We start from the raw sequence: 25,351 nt of genomic DNA, 5'->3' as shown, positions 1-25,351 counted from the left end.
AAAATTGTATAGCCTATGTTTCCTTCCAGACCAACTTGCACAATCTGTGAAAATTTCAAGATAATCAGCTCAGACGTTTTTGAGTCTATACGGAACAAACCGACAAACAAACAAACATAAATTGATTTTTATACCCATCACCGTAGAATAGATATTCATTTAGTCATTCCGTGTGCAACATATCGAAATATCAATTTCCGACCCTACAAAGTATATGTATTTCGGATCGTCGTAAAATTCTAAGACGATTTAACGAAGTCCGTGGGTCTGTCCGTCCGTCTGTTGTAATCATTGTAGAGCCTTCAAAAATTTTGATATTGAGCTGAAATTTGGCACAGATACGTCTTTTTGATGCACGCTGGTTAAGTTCTTGAACAGGCCAAATCGGACCATATTTGGATATAGCTGCTATAAAGACCGATTTTCCGATAAAGGGTCTAATGCCCATTAAAACTTTATTTTTCATCCGATTTTGCTGAAATTTGAAACAGTGAGTAGTATAAAGCTTCCCGACAACTGACATAAATATGGATCAGATCGAAATATATTTAGATAAAGCTACCATATAGACCGATCTCCCGATAAAGGGTCTGAAGACCATAAAAGCTTTGTTTATTACCCAATTTTGCTGAAATTTGCAACAGTGAGTTATTTTAAGCCTCCCGACATCTCAACTATATGTATGGATTATATCGGTCCATATTTAGATATAGCTAGCATATAGACCGATCTCCCGATAAAGGGTCTGAAGACCATAAAAAACTTTATTTATTACCCGATTTCGCTGAAATTTTAAACAGTGAGTAGTTTAAGGCTTCCCAATAACTGATCTGAATATGGTTCAGATCGGACTATGTTTAGATATAGCTACCATATAGACTGATCTCCCGATAAAGGGTCTGAAGGCCATAAAAGCTTTATTTATTACCCAATTTTGCTGAAATTTGCAACAGTGAGTTATTTTAAGCCTCCCGACATCTGACCTAAATATGGATTATATCGGTCCATATTTAGATATAGCTACCATATAGACTGATCTCCCGATAAAGGGTCTGAAGACCATGAAAAACTTTATTTATTACCCGATTTCGCTGAAATTTGAAACAGTGAATAGTTTAAGGCTTCCCAATAACTGACCCGAATATGGTTCAGATCGGACTATGTTTAGATATAGCTACCATATAGACCGATCTCCCGATTAAGGGTGTGAAGCCCTTAAAAGCTATATTTATTACCCGATTTCGCTAAAATTTAAAAAAAGTGGGTTATTTTTAGCCTCCCGACATCTGACCTAAATATGATTCAGATCGGACTATATTTAGATATAGCTTCGATATAGACCGATCTCCCGCTAAAGGGTCTAAAGCCCATAAAAGCTTTAGTTTTTATCTGATTTCACTGAAATTTGGAATCGTGCGCAGTTTTAAGCCTCTCAACATCCGACCCAAATGTGGTACAGATCGGACTTTATTTAGATATAGCTGCCATATAGACCGATCTCCCGATAAAAGGTCTGAAGGCCATAAAAGCTTTATTTTTTACCCGATTTTGCTGAAATTTGAAACAGTGGGTAGTTTTAGGTCTCCCGACGTCCGTCCCAATTATGGTTTATTTCGGACAATATTTAGATATAGCTTCGATATAGAGCGATCTGCCGATGAGGGGTCTGAAGCCCATAAAAACTTTATTTTTTCCGATTTCGCTGAAATTAGAAATACAAAATTCAACAGTGACTTATAATTATTAGACCACTCAATGTCCGTGCTGAATTTGAGTGCATAAGTTATCCAATTTTCGCCAGATTGTGGCGAAAGGGGGTTTACATATATACCCGAGGGGGTGGGCATCCGGCCGGTCCGAACTTAATGCCTTGTTACTTGTTTTTATTTGTCAAGTTATAGCCTTAATGGCGTATGTGGCAAAAGCTTATCCATAAAAATAACCTAAAGAGGGATTATTGATGTTTTCCAAAAGAGAATTCCTCACAAAAGGCTTTTTCTATATGAAAAACCCTCCCGAAAAATACGCTTAGCTTAGCACTCTGGGGATAAGGTCTTGTTGATATGACCCTTCGTCATAGAAATATTACTTCCCCTACCCCAAAACACTACAGAAAAACTTTTCATGTAAGCAAATTCTATACAATCGAAAAAAATCCAATCATATAGTCCCATTGTTAACGGCTTAATTTCCAAAACATGCGGCAACATCTGTGAATAACTTCTCTACTCATTATTATCAAGGAATCATTACAAATCCTGTTGATTAATTTCTCAATGGGCGCATGTGTTTAACACCCGAGTCTTTGTTAAGCATCGAAGCCATTCATACGCATAACCCACTGTGTCATCTCAAGTACCCAAACAACCGGCAGCAGTCTGTCATTCAGTCATTTTGAAGTTATAAAAGAGATTTTGATTTTTATTTCATTTTAGGAGTTCCCTTTTTGCTGTTGTTGTTCTTGTTGTTGGTGTTTCTGATGTTCATCTGTTGTTATTTTCTCAATAGAGACACTTGAGCATACGCCACCAATGTGACAGAAGCTTCAGCTCAACCATTGCAAGAGAACCAGAAGCTAACGAACAATTTCTAGCATTTAATTTTATTTAAGCATAAAGGACTATAGAATCCAGGCTCCAAGGGGAAAAAAACCTATACCACGTCTTTCTTTCAGTCCTTCAGCATTCTATTGGCAATGACTATTTAACAATGGCTGCAAAAATCTCATATAAAACTGTCGTTTACACTAAACTATGCGCTTATGACATGGGGAACCTGAATGGCATGGATGTGGGCATGTATGGTAGGCTATTTTGTGGGGGGCGGGGGATGAATGACTTTATTTTGGGACATCAAGTACCAGTAGCCAAAAAAAAAAATTTACTACTACTGCTCTTCCCCTTGGTATTGCCAGCGAATAGTTTCCAGCAGGGGGTGTAAGCTTGGGACATCAAAGGTCCCTTTTTAAATCCTCTCGAAAAAACACAACAAGAGGCCAAAAAATAAATCCCATAAAATTGCTTTTTATGAACACTACCACATAGTATATGGGGCCATCTGAAGTATATTCGCTTGACATATTTGAAGGTATCGAGATCTGTTTTGGCCCATTCACAAACAAAATAGATATTAGTTTTAGTACTTAAGCTTTATAGATGAGGCGGTAAAGGTTCATAAAAACTCAACTCACAACGCACTAACGCCAATATTTGGTCCGAAAGTAAGAGGCGTTTCTTGGTGATGTGTTTTTAAGGTTGAAATTTCAATAAAACAGTTCATGGCAGTGAGTCCCGCTGTGTTTCATAAAACTTCAACTACACACCACCAAAAAAAAAACACCCAAAAAAACCCAACAAACAGACAACAAACAAATCTGTGTTTATTTTAGAAGATTTTGTATATTGTTGATATTTCTCATCCCCCTCCCCCCCCAATATTTCCATGCCTGCCTAGCACCCAGCACCTAGACCATGTCATATGCCATTCCCATTTCATGGAATCTTTGGCTTTTTGCTTTATAGTTGACCGACCAAACGACCGGCGCGCTTGAGGGAGAGAGCCCCCCAAAGATAAATCATAAAATCCCTACAAACATTTGAGATGAAAACGCCAAAAAAAACTTAGAAATAGAAAAAATAGACAATAAAGCCATGTGAACTCTAAAAATAACACCTTTAAATTGAATGCCTGTGAGAGGAAAATCTATTCAGTTGGCGCTGTGTTTTTTGTTGTTGTTACCATATGATGAGATGTTGTTGTTGATGGCTTTTGTTGTAGTAGTATTATTAAGTTTTTAAGTTCACTTTATGACAAAAATATTGTAAAAATTTACATCAGCGGCATAAAACAATAATGCAAAGGCATTCTAGCGTAGATGTTACTGAGAAGGGTGCTGCTAGGAGGGTAGTGGCAAGGGCCAGACATAAGGCAAGGGCCTTAGAAAGGAACTATTGTTTAGGGGAAAAAAGGGTAATGGGTATGAAAGACAAGACAGACCATCAAACAGAGGGACGGACAAACAAACAGGTGAACGCACAAAGAGACAGACAGCTATACAAACAGAGAGACAAACAGCCAGACACCTGGACGGACGGACAAACAAGGAAATAGCCAGGCAAAGAGACAGACGGGAGATAGACAGATCGACACATAGATGGACAGACAGATGGACAGACAGATGGACATGCGTATGGAGAGACAGAAAGACGGACCAGAGGTAGGTTGGATAGACGGACGGACAGATGGACAAACAAGGAAACGGCCAGACAAAAAAACAGGCAGATCGACAAACAGATGAACAGACAGACGGACAGACAGTTGTTCATGTGTATGGAGAGACAGAAAGACGGACCAGAGATAGGCTGGATAGATGGATTTCCTATGGCTTCATGTGACAGACAAACAGCATGACATCTAGACGGACGGACGGACAAATAGACAGACAGATGGACAAACAAGAAAACAGCGAGACAAAGAGAGAGACGGAGAGATAGACAAATGGACAGACAGATGAACAGACAGACGGATAAACAGATGGACAAACAGATGGCCATGCAGATAGAGAGACAGAAAGACGGACCAGAGATAGGCTGGATAGACGAACGGACAAGACACACAGACGTCTTACACGTAATAAACAGGCCTTTTCCAGTTCACGAAACGGCAAAACAAAAGATTTTCTATGGCTTCATTTGACAGACAAACAGCAAGACAGCTAGACGGACGGATGGACAAAGAGACGGGCAGATGGACAAACAAGAAAACAGCGAGGCAAAGAGACAGACGGAGAGATAGACAGATGGACAGACAGACGGACAGACATATGGACATGCGTATGGAGAGACAGAAAGACGGACCAGAGATAGGCTGGATAGATGGATTTCCTATGGCTTCATGTGACAGACAAACAGCATGACATCTAGACGGACGGACAGACAAATAGACAGACAGATGGACAAACAAGAAAACAGCGAGACAAAGAGAGAGACGGAGAGATAGACAAATGGACAGACAGATGGACAGATAGATGAACATACAGACGGACAAACAGATGGACATGCAGATAGAGAGACAGAAAGACGGACCAGAGATAGGCTGGATAGACGAACGGACAAGGCACACAGACGTCTTACACGTAATAAACAGGCCTTTTCCAGTTCACGAAACGGCAAAACAAAAGATTTTCTATGGCTTCATATGACAGACAAACAGCCAGACAAACAGCCAGACATACAGCCAGACAAACAGCCAGACAAACAGCCAGACAAACAGCCAGACAAACAGCTAGACGGACGGACGGACAAAGAGACGGGCAGATGGACAAACAAGAAAACATCGAGACAAAGAGAGAGACGGAGAGATAGACAGATGGACAGACAAATGAACAGACAAACGGACAGAGGGACATGCATATGGAGAGACAGAAAGACGGACCAGAGGTCAGTTGGATAGACGGACGGCTAGACACAGTAGTCTTATTCGATATAAACAGGCCTTTTCCGGTTCCAGATACTACAAAACAAAAGATTTTCTATGGCTTCATATGACAGACAAGCAGCCAGATAAACAGCAAGACAGCTAGACGGACGGACGGACAAAGAGACGGGCAGATGGACAAACAAGAAAACAGTGATACAGACGGAGAGATAGACAGATGGACAGACAGACGGACAAACATATGGACATGCGGATAGAGAGACAGAACGACGGACCAGAAGTCAGTTGGATAGACGTACGGACGGACTCATAAACAGGCCTTTCTCGGTTCCCGAAACGGTAAAACAAAAGATTTTCTATGGCTTCATTTGACAGACAAACGGCCAGACAAGCAGCAAGACAGCTAGACGGACGGACGGACAAAGAGACGGGCAGATGGACAGACAAGAAAACAGCGAGTCGGACGGAGAGATAGACAAATGGACAGACAGACGGACAAACATATGGACATGCGGATAGTGAGACAGAATAACGGACCAGAGGTCAGTTGGATAGACGGACGGACAGACACACAAACGTCTTACACGAAATAAACAGGCCTTTTCAGGTTCCCGAAACACTAAAATAAAAGATTTTCTATGGCTTCATTTGTGTAAACCTTGCACCATAAAATACGAAGCCAGCAAAAAACTTGCAGAATTTTCAGCAGCTTACTTAATGAAGTTAAAACCGCATGGAGGGAAGTCAAGGTGATCTTTATCCCCAAGGCGGCAAGCATAAACCACAGTATGACGAAGGATTATAGACGTATTAGTCTGTCATCAGTTTTGCTGAAAACACTGAAAAGACTGATTGACCTGATGGTAAGGGGGGGACCGTGGGGCACAACACGCATACCTCAAAGGCAGGTCGGCGGAGACGGCCCTCCACTAGGTGGTCAAGGAGGTCGAGACGTCTCTTCGACAGAAGTATTAAACTGGAGGCCTTCTAGGATATTGAGGGGGGCTTTCAATAATGTGGAGATTGGGGCAATAGTCGCCGCACTGGAACGCACGGGGATTCACCCCTTAATCTCCCAATGGACAAAAATTAGCTTTATGGCAGGATTATTAATGCAAACTTGGGAGATTGTGTGGTCAGAAGGCGGGTGACCAAAGGAACGCCCCAAGGAGGGGTGTTCTCACCGATGGGTGTGGAACCTCGTGATTAATGAAATCCTGATGGATCTCAGTGGAGACTATCGCTTATGCGGACGACTTCGTGCTGCTGGCCCGAGGCAAGTTTCTGTCAACGATCAGCGAGATCATGGCAGGGTCACTGAGAAGGTAATCGCGATGGGCTACCAGAAATGGGTTGAGTACCAACTCAGGGAAGACGGAGCTGGTGCTCTTTACGTGTAGATATAATATACCGGAGTTCAGATTCCCGTCCTTTGACGGTGTCACCCTGCGGCTGTCGAAGGAGGCGAAGTACCTAGGCATAATCCTCGATTCGAAACTTTCCTGGAAGAGGAACACCGAGGAAAGAAGCCGTAAGGCACTGTGCGCTTTTTACTTCTGTTCGGTAGAAAGTGGGAGGTGACTGCCAAGATGATTTATTGGATGTATACGGCCATCGCCAGGCCAGTACTGGCCTATGGGGCACTGGTATGGTGGGATGCCGTAGAGAAAAGGATGCGTGCGAAGGAGTTCGCGAAGGTCCAGAGACTGGCCTGCGTCGGTATCACAGGGGCGCTGAGATCCGCAGGCAGGCCTGGAGACGATGCTGGATATGCAGCCCATTGGGGTTTATATTTGGAATTGCGCCGCCAGGGTCGTGCTTAGGCTGAGAGAGCTCGGCATGCTGAAGGAGGATGGTTGGGGCCACAGTTCGATTCTGGGTGTTATGGATACGGAGGGTAGACTGAAGAGGATCTCCGACTACCTGGCATCAGTGCCGACTGGAGTGAGGGCATTCGGGATTCGTTTTCCTGAAAGGGACGAATGTAGGGCGGATGATGTACTTGAGGAGGATGAAACTTCGATCTACACAGATGGCTCCAAGATGAAGTTAGGAACTGGATCGGGGGTCTACTTGGATGCACTCTATATCAGTATGTCTCTGAGACTGCCGGACGAGTGTACGGTCTTTCATGCAGAGGTCTGTGCCATTGCAGTGGCCGCAAGAGAAATTCTGGCAAGGGGCCTACCACCCTCGAAACTCAGAATTTTATGTGGACAGTATGGCGGCGCTCAAGACCTTGGAACCTTGGGGTCGAGGATGGTGAGATCGAGATGCGTGGCGGACTGTTTGGAATCCCTGGATAGGCTCCGGGCCCACGATGTGACGCTGACATGGGTTCCTGGGCATGAGGGGATTCCATGGAATGAGAGGGCGGACAAGTGCGCTAGGAGGGGTTCGTGTGTCATTTGTAGAGCTACTGAACACCGTACACCAGAGCGGCGTCGGTGGCAAGGTGGGACATAAAGAGATTTTTTTTGAAGTCCCAATATGTGTGCAAAATTTCATCAAAATTGAGTCAGATTTAGATATAGTTCCCATATATATCTTTCATCCGATTTGGACTTTTCAGTCTTTAGTATCCACACTTTTGGTTCGATCTTTACAAAATTTAGCATGAGATATTTCGTGTGACGTCAATTATATACATTCTTGGTCGTCTCGATGTTTTGAGTCGATCTAGCCATGTCCGTCCGTCCGTCTGTCGATATTACGATAGAGGCCGATAGCGTAAAGCTATTCGCTTCAAATTTTGCACAGATTAAATTGATGTAGGTCGTTGGGGATTGCAAATGGGTCATATCGGTTCAGATGAAGATATAGCTCCCGTATAAACCTATATCCCGATTTGACTTCTTGAGCCCCTGGAAGCCGTAATTTCCGATTTGGCTGGAATTTTCACATAGTATTCTGTTATGACTTTAAATAACTGTGCGAAGTACGGTCGAAAACCGATAAACCGATCTCCCGATTTGGCTACCTGACACTCTCGAAGCTGTATTTTTTGTACGAATTGGCTGAAATTTTGCATTTAGTGTTCGATATGACTTCCAGAACTGTGCCTAGTACGGCTCAAATCGGTCAAGAACATGATATAGCTTCCATATAAACCGATCTACCGATTTGATATCTTGAGCCCTTACAAGCCTCAATTTTTACATATTTTAGGAGAATCCATGGTGGTGATCTTCCCAAGATTCAGCCCAGCCGAACTTAGCACGATTTTACTTGTTTGTTTTTTGTGTTGTCTTGTCTCGTAGGCACTCAAAAATACACAAACAACAAGCTAAGCCTAATTGCCGAAGCTAAACAATTGCTGGCATACATAATCCATATATATGCCAAGTAGGTCCAAGCACCTCACACCCCCCACGACGCCCTCGGTCTCTTTGTCATGCACATCTACCGGTTATCTCTTTTACTCTCACCACTTATACTCTCACATATGGCTTTGGTTTCACACAAATAACGGATGCTTAAGAAAAAAAACCAACAACAGTTTGATGTGCTTCTGCTTCTTCTGTTTTTTTTTTTGAAAATGTATTCCTCATTTTCATGTCTTTTCTTGTCGGAAAATTAATTTTTATATATATTCTTCACATCTCTCGCAAAATATCTTTCGATTGATGCCGATTTCATTAAAATACGTTCGGTCATTTTGGCCGTTATATGTGCCACAAACCCTTGGCCGTTTTATAAAACCCTTGAATAGGGACAATAGAATAAACGGTCAACTATATTCTTATTTTTTTATTTTCCAACTGCTAGGCTAGGCCTTATAAAAGGCCCTCTTATCTTTTTTGTCACAATACTGACACTGCATAAGTTTTTTTTTTTTGTTTTAGCTTAACTAGAAATATGAGTGTGTGTCAGTTGCTGTTGTCTTTGTCGCCGTTTTAGTTCCATCCATCCGTCTGTTTGTTTGTCTACTAGTGTAGCCAGTGTCGAGTTGTGGGGGAGTGTATGAGAATTTGTACGTATTTAAACAGGTGGAGTTTTTCACAGTTTTAAAAATTTGTCAAATGCAGTGGGAGGAGGCAGGAATACGGGAGAGGATTTAATGGATTTTTTCCATTATGTTAAGAAGGGCACAGGAAACTCTCACTCTCTCTCTCACAGGGGCTTTCGGGCCATTTGAAATAAATGGAAGACTCTCTTTGTAATGCAACAAAACATTGATGAATTCTACCCAACTCCTCTTACAACTTATTCTTAGGAAAAAATTTCAAAAAAAAAAAAAAAAAATACAGAGTAAAACAAGCTGACAGAATGGCTGGCTGGCTGGCTATATGGCTGGCTGTATGATGGCATAATATATCAAAAGTTTTCCATTCAGAGGATTATTTACACAACTTTCCGGGAAAATTTATATAAATTTTTTCTTTGTTTTCATTTCAATTTTTTTTTTCCCAGTGTGAGTATTTTTGTGTGGAACACAACAATTTGTGAAATCCCTTAACAACTTTAATTTCTTTCGAACCCTCAAAAAGCGCTAAAAAGGAGGAAACGGAAACAAATCATCGATGAAACTTTTTCTGTTTCTTGTTTGCTTGGGTTTTGTTTTGTGTAGAGGGGGGAGCGAGAGAGTGTAGAAAAGGGCCTGATCACTAAAAAGGTGATGAGTCGCCTCTAATGAGCTTATTTAGTTGTCATTTTATGTTTTATTTATTTACCCAACAAATGGTAATCGAATGAATCAAATCATGGCACTTTTTTGTGTGTAGGGCGCTGGGGAGGAGTATGGGGAGGGCTCCATCAATATCCAATACTACAAGTGTCATTGCATTAGGGATTACCCAGAGAGGAAATGTTGCCTCCGCCAACAATATATTATTAAAAATAATCCCTAATGGAGTGTTGTAATCTTGTGACCCAAGTTTTTGGTGAAATTTCTTCCAAACAATACAAAGTAGGCTTATTTATGGAGACTGAGGATTCTGTAGGATTTTTTTTGTTTGTTTTGTTTCCAAATGTTTGTTAACTTCAATGTCATGTAGGCCATTAATAAAAAAAAAACTTATTTTCTTATGTCTGCACATAAACAAGTTGGAATAAAATATGGCATACTCGTATGCATGAAACGTATTTCATTCTAAACAGATTAAATCTGAACTTTTATGCTAAGTACTAACAATGGGCTTAGAGTAGGAAGGAAGACGTAATTTGCAGTCTCTTGGGAGTTTGCTTTCAGCGCCCAAATATGGTCATAAAATAAAAAAAAGTTTGATGACTTTTGGATTGACAAAGGTGCCAATATCTTTCAAATGCTTCATGTTAGAGAATAGTAGTGAAGACAAAAATATGCTTCAGATAAAATTTGGCATATAGGGCTGTGGTAGGTACTTCCTCATTCGCGTTCAATGTGACCTCTATCGGTCTATGTATGGATATAGCCGTCATAGAGACCGATATCCTGATTTAAGGTTTTGTGGCCACAAAAGGCGCATTTATTATCCGATTGCACTGAAATTAAACATAGTGACCTATGATAGGCTTTGCGACATCAGTGCCTTATATGGTTTAGATCGGTCTCTATTGGGATATAGCTGCCAAAAATACCAATATTCTGTTTTACAATATATCAGGTTATGGACCGATTTGAACTATTCTTAGCACAATTGTTGAAAGTAATAACAGAACATCTCATGTAAAATTTCAGCCAAATCGGATAATAATTGCGTCCTCTAGTGGATCAAGAAGTCAAGACCCCAAATCGGTTTATATGGCAGCTATATCAGTTTATGGACCGATTTGAGCTTTGAATTGCTCCCTGTAGAGGTTCAAGAAGTCAAAACCCCAGATCGGTTTATATGACAGCTATATCAGGTTATGAACCGATTTCAACCATATTCAGCACAGTTGTTGGAAGTCAAAATAAAACACCTCATGCGAAATTTCAGCCAAATCGGATAAGAATTACGCCCTCTAGCGGCTCAAGAAGTCAAGATCCCAGATCAGTTTACATGGCAGCTTTATCAAAAAGGTAGACCGATATAGCCCATTTACAATCCCATCTGACCTACACTAATTAGAAGTATTTGTGCAAAATTTCAAGTGGCTAGCTTTACTCCTTCGAAAGTTTGCGTGCAGACAGACGGACGGACATGGCTAGTTCGACTTAAAATGTCAAGATCATATATACGTTATGGGGTCTTATATGAATATTTCGAGGAGTTACAAATAGAATGACGAAATTAGCATACCCTCATCCCATGGTGGAGGGTGTAAAATCACCAATCATAGAAAAACACTAACTACAACATTTCAGACAAACTGAATAAAATTTGCGCCCTTTAGAGGCTCAAAAAGTCAAACTGGGAGATCGGTTTATATAACAGCTATATCAGGTTATATACCGATTTAGACCGTACTCAGAACAGTTGTTGGAAGTCATACCAAAGCGACATATGGAAACTTTCAACCATATTGGATAAGAATTGCGGGAGATCGGAGAAGTGACGACCCAAGATCGGCTTATATGGCAGCTATATCAGGTTATGGACCGTTTTTAACCATAGTTAGTGCTGTTTTTGGAAGTCATAACAAAACACGTGATGCAAAATGTTGTACAAATCGGATAGAAATTGCGCCCTTTAGAGACCCAAGAAGTCTAATCGGGAGATCGGTTTATATGGCGGCTATATCAGGTTAAGAACTGATTTAGACTATACTTGGCACAATTGTTGGAAGTTAACCAGAACACCACGTGCAAAATTTCAGCCAAGTCGGACAAAATTTCCGCTCTCTAGAAGTTCAAGAAGTTAAGCCCCAAGATCGGTTTATATGGCAGCTATATCAAAAAATGAACCGATTTGACCCATTAACAATCCCAACCGACCTACACAAATCAGAAGTATTTCTGCAAAATTTCAAGTCTAATCGGGAGATCGGTTTATATGGCGGCTATATCAGGTTAAGAACTGATTTAGACTATACTTGGCACAATTGTTGGAAGTTAACCAGAACACCACGTGCAAAATTTCAGCCAAGTCGGACAAAATTTGCAATCTCTAGAAGTTCAAGAAGTTAAGCCCCAAGATCGGTTCATATGGCAGCTGTATCAAAAAATGAACCGATTTGACCCATTAACAATCCCAACCGACCTACACAAATCAAAAGTATTTCTGCAAAATTTCAAGCGCCTAGTTTTACTCCCGCGAAAGTTAGCGTGCTTTCGACAGACGGACGGACGGTCAGACGGACGGACATGGCTATATCGACTTAAAATGTCATGACGATCAAAAATATATATACTTTATGGGGTCTTGACGCATATTTCGAGGTACTACAAACGGAATGACGAAATTAGTTCTATGGTGGAGGGTATAAAAATTGTGAAGTCTTTCTTGTTAAACGATTTCCCGATTTGACTTCTTGACCCTTTACAAGCTGCAATTTTTGTCCAATTTGGCTAAAATTTTGTACATAGTTTTCTGTTATGACTCTCAACAACTGCTCCAAGTAAAGTCCAAATCGGTCTATACCCAGCTATATCGCACCCATATTTTAGCAGAATCCATGGTGGTTGGTTCCCAAGATTCGGCCCGGCCGAACGTAGCAAACTTTTACTTGAAATGAGTTAATTTTTTCGGGGTGGCAGTAATGTTTAAGATTTGTTTACAAACATCATCGTCAATTGAAAAGTTTTCAGTACATTCTGCCATTTCTTCACAGTTTAATTCCTTACGACCAACGGCGGCAAATCATTGAAATTTATTTTTAAATTCGCTCTCTGCGACAAATGACAAATATCAGAAATTCATTTGGGCCGAATCTTGGGAAACCACCACCTCCATGGTCAACTAAAAATTTACATTATTTTTATCTAGCCCAAAGAAGGAGTCTATGCAAAATAAAGCAATTTTTTTTATACCCTCCACCATAAGATGGGGGGTATACTAATTTCGTCATTCTGATTGTAACTACTCGAAATATTCGTCAGAGACCCCATAAAGTATATATATTCTTGATCGTCGTGAAATTTTATGTCGATCTAGCAATGTCTGTCCGTCCGTCCATCCGTCTGTCTGTCGAAAGCACGCTAACTTCCGAAGGAGTAAAGCTAGCCGCTTGAAATTTTGCACAAATACTTCTTATTAGTGTTTTGATATAGCTGCCATATAAACCGATCTTGGGTCTTGACTTCTTGAGCCTCTAGAGTGCGCAATTCTTATCCGATTGGGATGAAATTTTGCACGACGTGTTTTGTTATGATATCCAACAACTGTGCCAAGTATGGTTCAAATCGGTCCATAACCTGATATAGCTGCCATATACACCGATCTTGGGTCTTGACTTCTTGAGCCTCTAGAGTGCGCAATTCTTATCCGATTGGGATGAAATTTTGCACGACGTGTTTTCTTATGATATCCAACAACTGTGCGAAGTATGATTCAAATCGGTTCATAACCTGATATAGCAGCCATATACACCGATCTTGGGTCTTGACTTCTTGAGCCTCTAGAGTGCGCAATTCTTATCCGATTCGGATGAAATTTTGCACGACGTATTTTGTTATAATATCCAACAACTGTGCCAAGTATGGTTCAAATCGGTCCATAACCTAATATAGCTGCCATATAAACCGATCTTGGGTCTTGACTTCTTGAGCCTCTAGAGTGCGCAATTCTTATCCGATTGGAATGAAATTTTGCACGACGTGTTTTGTTATGATATCCAACAACTGTGCCAAGCATGATTCAAATCGGTCCATAACCTGATATAGCTGCCATATACACCGATCTGGGGTCTTGACTTCTTGAGCCTCTAGAGTGCGCAATTCTTATCCGATTGGAATGAAATTTTGCACGATGTGTTTTGTTACGATATCCAACAACTGTGCCAAGTATGGTTCAAATCGGTTCATAACCTGATATAGCTGCCATATAAACCGATCTGGGATCTTGACTTCTTGAGCCTCTAGAGGTCGCAATTATTATCCGATTTGCCTGAAATTTTATACGACGGATTCTCTCATGACCATTAACATACGTGTTTATTATGGTCTGAATCGGTCAATAGGTCGATACAGCTCCCATATAAATTGATCTCTCTATTGTACTTCTTGAGCCCACAAAGGGCGCAATTCTTATTCGAATTGGCTGGCATTTTACACAGGTCTCCAACATATAATTTAATTGTGGTCCAAACCAGACCATATCTTGATATCGCTCTAATAGCAGAGCAAATCTTTTCTTATATCCTTTTTTTGCCTAAGAAGAGATGCCGGGAAAAGAACTCGACAAATGCGATCCATGGTGGAGGGTATATAAGATTCGGCCCGGCCGAACTTAGCACGCTTTTCATTTTCAAAGATTATCTCCGATCTTTCAGCTCGTCTCGAATGAGAAACAACCAAAAATTGTAAAATTTGATTATTTACGCCCAAATGTTAATTTTAATATTTACCGAATGTGTTTAACTTAAAGGGTGATCGATTTTTGAGTTTTTTCCAAAAATTTTTGCGTTTTTACCAGTGTGAGCTACTAACCCGAGGCCTCATCTTTAGGGCACTTAATGCGTTTATTTTAATTTAACAACTGATAATGGAATTTTTGTTTATCCCTTTTTACACATTTTATGATTTAATTTCAATCTTAGATTTAATTAAAACCAAATAGAACTAAAATTTATCTGCTCTACCACCAACTTGTATTTCAACAATTTCCTTTATATGTGGAGGAAATACTTGAAAAAGGCGTCTTTCAAGTTAAATTAAACCCCATCTGTTATCCACTTCTGTCCTCCCCCGCCCCAGGGGCCAACAAGCAATTCAATTTGTAACATATGTATCAGAATTTATTGAAAAACCATTTAATTTTCATGAATTTTCCCTCTCTCTCTCTCTCGCGCTCTTCAGCTTGCAACTTGCTGCCAAAGCGACCACCTTTTCGCCACATGGTGAATGGATTGTCGAAGTTGAAATTTGAAATTTCTTTGTTCCAGAAATCGAATAGAAAATCAAACATTGTGTCGCATAAGGTTTTCGATTAAGAAATTCATCAAAGTTTTGTGTCACAGAGAGACGAAATGTCTTCTTCTTGGCCTTTTTGTCAGAGAACTCCTAATGTCGTTGTTGTCGTCGTTGTGGTACTCGTCCTATGGCAATTGATTGGATTGATGTCATTGGAGCGGAAATTGAAAAACGAAAAGAAAATAAAAATTCGTTTAAATTGAATTGAATGTGGCCATTGAATGTCTTTTGCTAGAGAATCTTTGCAACGCCATCCAAAAAAAAAAAAAAAAAAACAAGAACTGAAAAAGCAAGCAATTATTGGCAGGATAACACCAGGTGTTTGCTTTTCTACCTTCTGCCAGGAATATTTATTGTCTGGAGCATTAACTAAAGCTGCTGTTTTTAAATAGCATCTTTTTTCTCTTGCCTGGGGTGGGGTGGTAGGAGGGCAGGGGGAGCATCACAAAAGAAAATCTTCTTAATGTGTAGGTGTTAAAAGAAAATAATGTTGCCTGCTTATTAATGCCTCATCCCTGTAGAGAGGCAGACGCTTTTCAGGCCCCATTTCCCTGTTACGTTCTCCACACACACACACACACACACACACATCCTACAAGAGATGACTAAGTGGTGTTAGACAAGGATTATTACTTGTTTCCACCAAACCTTCTGTTTAACATTATCCTTATCAGTAAATCATGTTTGCTGTACGTTTTATTATATTTTTGGTGGGTTTACATTTCGGTTTTGGCTTTAGCAGCCACCTCAGTGTCTCATATGGCCGGTGCCTGCCTGCTGGCTGCCATACTGCAACATATGTAGGTATCGACATTATCTCACCCCCATCATCATTTGATCTGATCTATCCGATACACTTGGAATTAGGCAACTCATAATGTTCTTGTGAATGACACATAATTTGACAGGATAATAATTTATGAGTACGTCCTTGGGTTAGTTAGCGAGAGCGCTGTGGTAGGAGCTGGAAAAAACGGCATCCCTACTGAGCAACACGCCTCCATATGTTGCGACAAACTTTCCTCAACGAAGGCCAACCCCTGCCTGGCCCGCTCTGGTCTAGATGGCGGCTGTGAAGTCAGCCTTTCGGCAATGGCCCCAGTATATCCTTCAGGATTCTCTCACGTAATACGATGATATATCACTACAGTTCTCTAGTATGCTATTCTTTTATTTCTTTTTTTCCCATACAGCGTTGGCCTTTTGTGTTCATATTCATTGTGTTCCATTTCATAGCGAAGTGGGTGTTAACTTCTAACAAATTCAAATTCCATGAACTCGAACTCGAACCCTAACTCTTAGGCCAGGAGGCAGGGCATGGTGTTTTCTTTTTCTATTGTTGTTCTTGAATGTCGATGACTACTCACTTTCATACGCAGCAGAAGAAGAAGAAGGAGAAGAAGCGGAGCCTTTTTATTCCTCCACACTCTTAATAATTCCATTTAAAAAAAACTCCCCTCATTTGAGAAACGTTCGTGTAGGCAAACGTTTGTCGAATTAAACATTCAATTAATTTGGCTATGAAAAAGCAACTCCATCATCGGGCATATGCTTGTATGCATGACACATTTTCTTTAATGATATATTTAAAAAATTGTAAGTACTGTATTTTTCGATTAATGAATTAATTATTTCAGAGGAAGCTAAAACCAAAGCATGCCCCCCATTATTATATTTGTGCTGACAATGATATGTGGCGTCTACATGCAAAGCATTAACAATAGTCTAGGGAGGTCTAAAGAATATAGGAAAGAAGCATTTTTATAATAATTTTATAATAAAATAAAATAAAATAAAATAAAATAAAAACAAAATAAAATAAAATAAAAACTAAATAAAATAAAATGAAATAAAATAAAATAAAAACAAAATAAAATAAAATAAAATAAAATAAAATAAAATAAAATAAAATAAAATAAAATGAAATAAAATAACATAAAATAAAATAAAATAAAATAAAATAAAATAAAATAAAATAACATAAAATAAAATAAAATAAAATAAAATAAAATAAAATAAAATAAAATAAAATAAAATAAAATAAAATAAAATAAAATAAAATAAAATAAAATAAAATAAAATAAAATAAAATAAAATAAAACAAAATAAAATAAAGTAATATAAAATAAAATAAAATAAAATAAAAAAAAAAATAAAATAAAATAAAATAAAATAAACTTTACTTTACTTGTAGTTTGCTTTAGAAAAAAAGTGTAAAAAAGTATATTTGATTAAAGTTCATTCTAAGTTTTATTAAAAATGCATTTACTTTCTTTTAAAAAATCCGCAATTACTTTTTGGGCAACCCAATATATATAATAAAGTAAATTAATAAAATAAAAAATACATTAGCATCTTATATACAACAAGAAAACAAGCGTAGAGTTCGGCCGGGCCGATCTTTGGATACCCACCACCTCGGGTATGTATGAAAACCACCTTTCGTTAAAATCCGGTGAAAAATGCATACCTTATGCCCCATAGCAGCTATATCATGTCATGTTCCGATTTCGACCAAATACTAATAGGTACAAGTCAATGTTCAATTGTGTATAACAAAATATTGGTCTTTATAGTAGCTATTATATTTAAAAATAAAGATGTCGAAGAGCCTAAAACAACTCATTGTCCCAAATTTCGTCGACATCGGACAATAAATGCGCTTTTTATGACCCAAAACCTCAAATTAAGAGATCGGTCTATATGGCAGCTATATCCAAATAAGGACCGATCTGTGCCATATTGCAGAAGTATATTGAGGGGCTTAACTTAACTCACTGTCCCAAATTTCGGCGACATCGGACATTAAATGCGCTTTTTATGGCCCAAAACCTAAAACCGAGAGATCAGTCTATATGACAGCTATATTCAAATCTGGACCGATCTGAGCCAAATTGAAGAAGGACGTCGAAGGGCCTAACACAACTCACTGTCAGAAATTTTGGCGAAATCGGACAGTAAATGCGCCTTTTATGGGCCCAAAACCTTAAATCGAGAGATCGGGCTTTTTTGGCAGCTATATTCAAATCTAGACCGATATGGACCAAATTGAAAACGGATATTTAAGGTCATAACACAACTCACTGTCCGAAATTTTGGCGACATCGGATAATAAATGCGACTTTTATGGGCCTAAGACCCTAAATCGGAGGATCGGTCTATATGGCAGCTATATCCAAATCTGGACCGATCTGAGCCAAATTGAAGAAAGATGTCGAAGGGCATACCACAACTCATTGTCCCAAATTTCAGCAAAATCGGATAATAAATGTGACTTTTAATGGCCAAAGACCTAAATCGTCAGATCGGTCTATATGGCAGCTATATCTAAATCTAAACCGATCTAGGCCGAATTGAAGAAGGATATCGAAGGGCCTAACAAAACTCACTGTCCTAAATTTCAGCAAAAATCGGATAATAAATGTGGCTTTTATGGGCCTAAGGCCCTTAATCGGAGGATCGGTCTATATGGCAGCTATATTGGATATATCTGGACCGATCAAAGCCAAATTAACGAAGGATGTCGAAGGGCCTAACACAACTCACTGTCCCAAATTGCAGCAAAATCGGATAATAAATGTGGCGTTTACTGGCCAAAGACCCTAAATCGGCGGATCGATCTATATGGGGGCTATACGAAGATATAGTCCGATATAGTCCATCTTCCAACTTAATCTGCTTATGGACAAAAAAAGACTCTGTGCAAAATTTCAGCTCAATATCTCTATTTTTAAAGACTGTAGTGTGATTTCAACAGACAGACGGACGAACATGGCTAGATCGTCTTAGATTTTTACGCTAATCAAGAATATATATACTTAAAAGGGTCGGAAATGGATATTTCGATGTGTTGCAAACGGAATGACAAAATGGATATACCCCCATCCTTTGGTGGTGGGTATAAAAATCAATTTGTGTTTGTTGGTGTGTTCCTTATAGACTCTGAAACGGCTTAATCGATTTTCTTAAAATATTCACTGATGATGCATAATGATTCCGTGATGAAAATAGGGTACTACATTTTTTGATATCTGAAGGGGGAGCGGACTCTCCCCCTTACCCTAATTTTCGGAAACGCTAACTCTCGGAGATGGGTGGTGCGATTTAAGCGAAATCTTGTGTGCTCTCATATAGTACCCTAAAAATAAAAATTTGGTATCCAAATTTCGTGTTTGGGAACCTAGGGGGGACGCCCCACCCTAAAATCTACCAAAACATATATTTATACCAATCACGACAATATGGGACTCAAATGAAAGGTATTTAGGATAAGAAAACGTATCTGATATCCAATTGTCGGACCAAGTGTTTGTAGGACCATCCCAAGCCCTTAAACACCGCTAAATCCGACATATTTACCGACCATGGCAATATGGGACTCAAATGAAAGGTATTTGCGAGTATAATACGAATCTGATATCCAATTGTAGGACCACGTTTCTGGGGGTCCACCCCTTCCCCAAAACAACCCCCAAACAGGACTTATTTACTGACCATGACAATATGGGGCTTAAATAAAAGTTATTTGAGTGAAGAATTCGAATTTGATGTCCAACTATGGGACCAAGTGTTTGAGGGGCCGCCCATCCCCGAGAACATACCCCAAAGAAGACAAATTTACGACTGTAGCAATATGGGGGTCAAATGAAAGGTCTTTGGGAGTACAGCACAAATCTGATTACAATATTCTGGAAAAAGTGTCTATGGGGCCACCCCACCCCCATAACAGTACCCAAATAGGAAGTATTTGCTGACTATTGCAATAATAGGTTCAAATAAGAGGGTTTTTAGAGTAGAACTCGAATCCGATATATATTTTCAAGGCCAACTCACCGCTCATCTCCCAAAGCACCCCCCGGTGTTGTTATGGTTATGTTTGCCGACTATGGAAATATGGGGCTCAAATTAAAGGTATTTGGGAGTAGACCACGTATCCGATATCAACATTAGGGACCAACTGTCTAGAGGACGTCCCACCACCATAACTACCCAAAATAGGACGTATTTGTTCACCAAGACAATTTGGGTCTTAAAGAGAGTGGAATTTAATATTTATAGTTTTTAGGGCCAATACCCCAAACCGGACGTATATGCTGACTTTTGCAATAAGGATAATTAAATAAAATGTTAAAAAAGGATAAAAAATATTTATTTTTTATAATATCCTTTCTATTATTTATTTTAATGAAACTTATACAAGTAACTAACATTTTCTCCACTATTCCCTTTTTCTTACAGTCTCTTCAAAATCTAAAATAAACCATTCTTGATAAGCACTCAAATCTGGTAAGTAATCAAATTTAATTTGTTAACATTAGTTCTTAGCGCCATCGCATAGTCCCAACATTTTGTAACCAAATTAAAATTCTGTCTACGTTTTCCTCTGTCTAAAGAGACTCTTATGCGTACGTGCTCTTCTTTACCCTTTCTTAAGATTCTCATGGTGGCTCGAAATTCAAACGAAATCATAGACATGGACAAATGTTCAAATGTTTTTCCTCATTTAGAAGAACATAAATTGAAAGTTTGTTCTAATTTAATTACATGGATTCAATCATAATTTGAACATTTCAAATGATCACTCATATATGATTAAAATTTTACATATCTGGGTATGCCTCTTGGTCTTTGGATGATTATGATTGGATGACTGATGATAATGATGATGATGTTCCTGTTTCTTTGCTGCTATATGTACTTCATTCCGTTGTCGTCGTTATGACGGCGGCTGAGTTTAGAATTCGACCCAGTTTTAGTTTGTATATATATATGTATGCATGTATATGTGGGTACATGTATGTAACATATTCTTTATTTGTATCCATATCCATATACACAATGCATCATGTGGCCTATTATCTACATTCAAGAGTACAAGAAAGCCTTTGTGAAGCTGTTGAGAAATGAGAAAAAAATAATAATTACTGTGCTTGGCCCAGAGTCCACCGTATACGAGTTCAGTCTTCTCACAGACACAACACTCAAATCAGGGGCGGAAACCATGTCTGGGAAGGCCTAAAATACACAAAAAAGCGGAGTATCCTTCTACAAAGACATGGGCTAATTCAACTAGATAGTTTACCTATAAAAAAAAAACCTAATTCAGCTGGGCTGAATTAAAGATTTCCCATAGAAAACCTAATTCAGCTGGGCTGAATTAAAGTTTTCCTATAGAAAACCTAATTCAGCTGGGCTGAATAAAAGTTTTCCTATAGGAAACCTAATTCAGCTGGGTTGAATTAAAGTTTTCCCATAGAAAACCTAATTCAGCTGGGCTGAATTAAAGTTTTCCTATAGAAAACCTAATTCAGCTAAGCTGAATTAAAGTTTTCCTATAGAAAACCTAATTCAGCTAGGCTGAATTAAAGTTTTCCTATAGAAAACCTAATTCAGCTGGGCTGAATTAAAGTTTTCCTATAGAAAACCTAATTCAGCTGGGCTGAATTAAAGTTTTCCTATAGAAAACCTAATTCAGCTGGGCTGAATTAAAGTTTTCCTATAGAAAACCTAATTCAGCTGGGCTGAATTAAAGTTTTCCTATAGAAAACCTAATTCAGCTGGGCTGAATTAAAGTTTTCCTATAGAAAACCTAAATCAACTGGGCTGAATTAAAGTTTTCCTATAGAAAACCTAATTCAGCTGGGCTGAATTAAAGTTTTCCTATAGAAAACCTAATTCAGCTGGGTTGAATTAAAGTTTTCCCATAGAAAACCTAATTCAGCTGGGCTGAATTAAAGTTTTCCTATAGAAAACCTAATTCAGCTAGGCTGAATTAAAGTTTTCCTATAGAAAACCTAATTCAGCTGGGCTGAATTAAAGTTTTCCCATAGAAAACCTAATGCAGCTGGGCTGAATTAAAGTTTTCCCGTAGAAAACCTAATTCAGCTGGGCTGAATTAAAGTTTTCCTATAGAAAACCTAATTCAGCTAGGCTGAATTAAAGTTTTCCTATAGAAAACCTAATTCAGCTGGGCTGAATTAAAGTTTTCCTATAGAAAACCTAATTCAGCTGTGCCGAATTAAAGTTTTCCTATAGAAAGCCCAATTCAACTGGACTGGAAGAAAGTTTTCCTAAAAAAAACCTTACTCAGATATGCTGAAGTACTGTTTTCCCAAGGAAACCTTAATTCAGCTGGACTGAGTTGTGGGTTTCCTATTGTAACTCAAATTCAGTTTTGTCGAAATTTTTAATGTCTTATCACTTCTAATCTCAAAATCAGTTTAAAGGCCTTATAGTTAAAAACCTTTTTAATTCCGCCCCCAGTCAGTTACTAAACACCACTATCACCATTACCATTAAGTGATTAAAGGGTATGTAGTTGAATTGAAGTAAAATCTCTATGATGAGTTTTATAAGAGGATTTGAATATCGCACAGTCTCAGAAAGTCCAAAATGCACTCAACAAATCTCGAGTATGTGATTCGGCTACACTAACATCATCATCAAAGTCTTTGTGTGATTATCTCTTGACAACAAAACGCCATTGTCATCACCATCATCCAACTGGCTCGACTGAATGAGTGAGTGAGTGGCCCAAAGTCTTTAGTAATAATACCAGCCAGCGGCTATCATCATCAAGAGCAGCAGCAACAGCAGCAGTAGTAACGGCAGCAGCTGGTAATTGTTACATCCCTACACTTTTGCTTAGAAGTGTTCCCACACACACACACACATATTTGTTGCGTGTTTTCTAACTAATTGCTTGTAAGGTCTTCATGCGGAAAGGGCCACAAAATGTCAGCACAAATATTTAGTATTTTAAATATTCATTTTTATTCTTGTTCTTTCACCACTTGGAATGCGAATAAAAAACATTTATGCATGGTTTTTATGTGTATCATATGACTGGCATGTGGACAATAGAGGGGGAAAGAAAAAACCAAAAAAAAAAATTAAAAAAAAAAAAATAAAAAATTTTTAAAATTCAAAATCAAATAAAAAAAATTTAATTAATTAAAAAAAAATTTACTTAACGAAAGAAATTGATGGATTAAAATTTGTTTTATATTCATAATATTACAAAATTTAAAATTGTCGATCATTATCCTATGGATTCTAAGGCCCATTTTTTGAAAGTTTTTTCAAATGTTTCAGTCCTGTGTGGTTATTTTCCTATTTTTTGAAAGTCCCCCTAATATAACATGAATGAGAGGTTTTCGTTGGCTGGTTTTATCAAAATTTGCTTATTTTATGAGAAAAAAGAAGTTTAAGTGTCTGGTCACTCCTTCGAGTGATGCAAAATGAGTTGTTTTTCTTGATGTGTTCCCCAATTTCGTTTAAAAATTAAAGTGTGGATTTTCTCTTTCTGCGTAAAATATACTTAGTTTCTGACTAAAAAATATTTTGTTGCTCGTTTTTGACCCACTCTTATGTACATATAAGACAACAAACACTCTTAATTGCCTCTAATTTTTTGTGGATAAGTTTTTGTAAATTTTTTTTTTCGATTTCCAAAATTTTTTAATTTTTTTTGCTCGTTTTTGACCCACTCTTATGTACATATAAAACAATACACACTCTTAATTGCCATTAATTGCCTCTAATTTTTTTGTGGTTAAGTTTTTGTGAATTTTTTTTTTCGATTTCCAAATTTTTTTAACTTTTTCCATCCCACTCTAATGTTCATACATAGACATGTCATATGCCTAAGTGTTTACTACGCATTTTTGTCTTGTGTTCTTGTTGTTCCAATTGTCCTATACACGCACATCAACACAATAATGCACTTAAACACATGCTCCAAAAGACAAACCAAAAAGGAATATTAATTTGAGAAAACATCACCACCCCACCTTAACGTAATGCGTAAATAGACCAACAAAAGGGGTCAGTTAGATTTTTTTTGAGAGAGCAAATTTTTATAATACTTGCATGATAGACTAGTATCTCATTTATCTGTATGTCATCAAGACCATTTGGTTAGAAAATAAATATTTCATGGGGAAAGGATTTTGAAAAATGGTAATCAGATGTGTCTTTTGGGTGGCACAGTGGGAAGACATAAAAAATTTTGTATGAATGTCTAACATGAAATCCTAGTGAGAATAGGTTTCGTTCGGTTTCGACAGAACATAGTTCGACCAGCATAAAATGGTCTGATAAAATTTAAGAGAGGAACAGAAGATTGCTCCTGTTCCTTAATGGAATGTTTATGGGCAAATTGGCAATGCGAATCTTACATAAAAACGTAGAACGAAGTATCCGGGGGCTGCTCCATCCCCAAAACAGACATGTGCGTTGATGGGGACAATATCAGACTCAAATTGAAGGTCTCAAGAAATAATGTACGACTCATTAATGATATGTAGTATAATAAGATGCAGGTAGATGGGGATAATATGGCACTCAAAGAAAAGGTTGTTGGAAGTAGAGTAACAATCTGATATGTGAGACCAAGAATTTGGTGGCCGCCCCATCCCCAAAAAATCCCAAAACCGACATGTGGACCGATGAAGACAAAATTGGTGTCAAAAACAGGGATTTAAGAGTGCTGTACGAATTTGATATTCAAATAGGGTAAAGTGTTTGGGGGCCTATGCCAAGAAAGGCAAAAAGGACATGTTTGTCGATGGGTACAATATGAGATTCAAATGAATGGCCTTTCAAATTAGAGCAACACAGTGGGCCACAGCGTCTGCTTGGGTCGCCTAACCATAAACCAAAAACGAAAATTTCGATCGATCATCACACCATCCAATGAAAGGCATTAAGCTCTACACCATACGAATCTGATATAGAAATTTGAGACCAAGAGTTTGACACCCATCCTAAAGGACCCCCAAAATAGGCACACAGTTCGATGGGGACAATATAGGACTCAAAGAGTCGATACGAATCTGATAATAATATGCGGGACCAAATGTATCGGGACAATATAGGACTAACATAACATGTCTTTGGGGGTAGGTTGAGAAACCAATGGAAGTGTAGCTCTGGAGAATT

At 38.5% G+C, this 25,351-nt stretch overlaps 1 protein-coding gene across 2 annotated transcripts in view; it reads left to right on the top strand.

The window, feature by feature from the left end:
• Window positions 1-25,351, top strand: part of LOC106091379 (netrin receptor unc-5) — a 159,262-nt gene that overhangs the window by 49,245 nt on the left and 84,666 nt on the right. For both annotated transcript variants that reach the window (XM_059368926.1, XM_059368925.1), the window contains exon 2: window positions 20,648-20,695. The gene's annotated coding sequence lies outside the window, so the exon portion shown is untranslated. The remainder of the gene's footprint in view (window positions 1-20,647; window positions 20,696-25,351) is intronic.

The sequence above is a fragment of the Stomoxys calcitrans genome, chromosome 5, assembly GCF_963082655.1.
Source record: "Stomoxys calcitrans chromosome 5, idStoCalc2.1, whole genome shotgun sequence".
NCBI classification, from domain to species: Eukaryota; Metazoa; Arthropoda; class Insecta; order Diptera; family Muscidae; genus Stomoxys; species Stomoxys calcitrans.
This window is presented reverse-complemented; position numbering and strand designations above follow the sequence as displayed.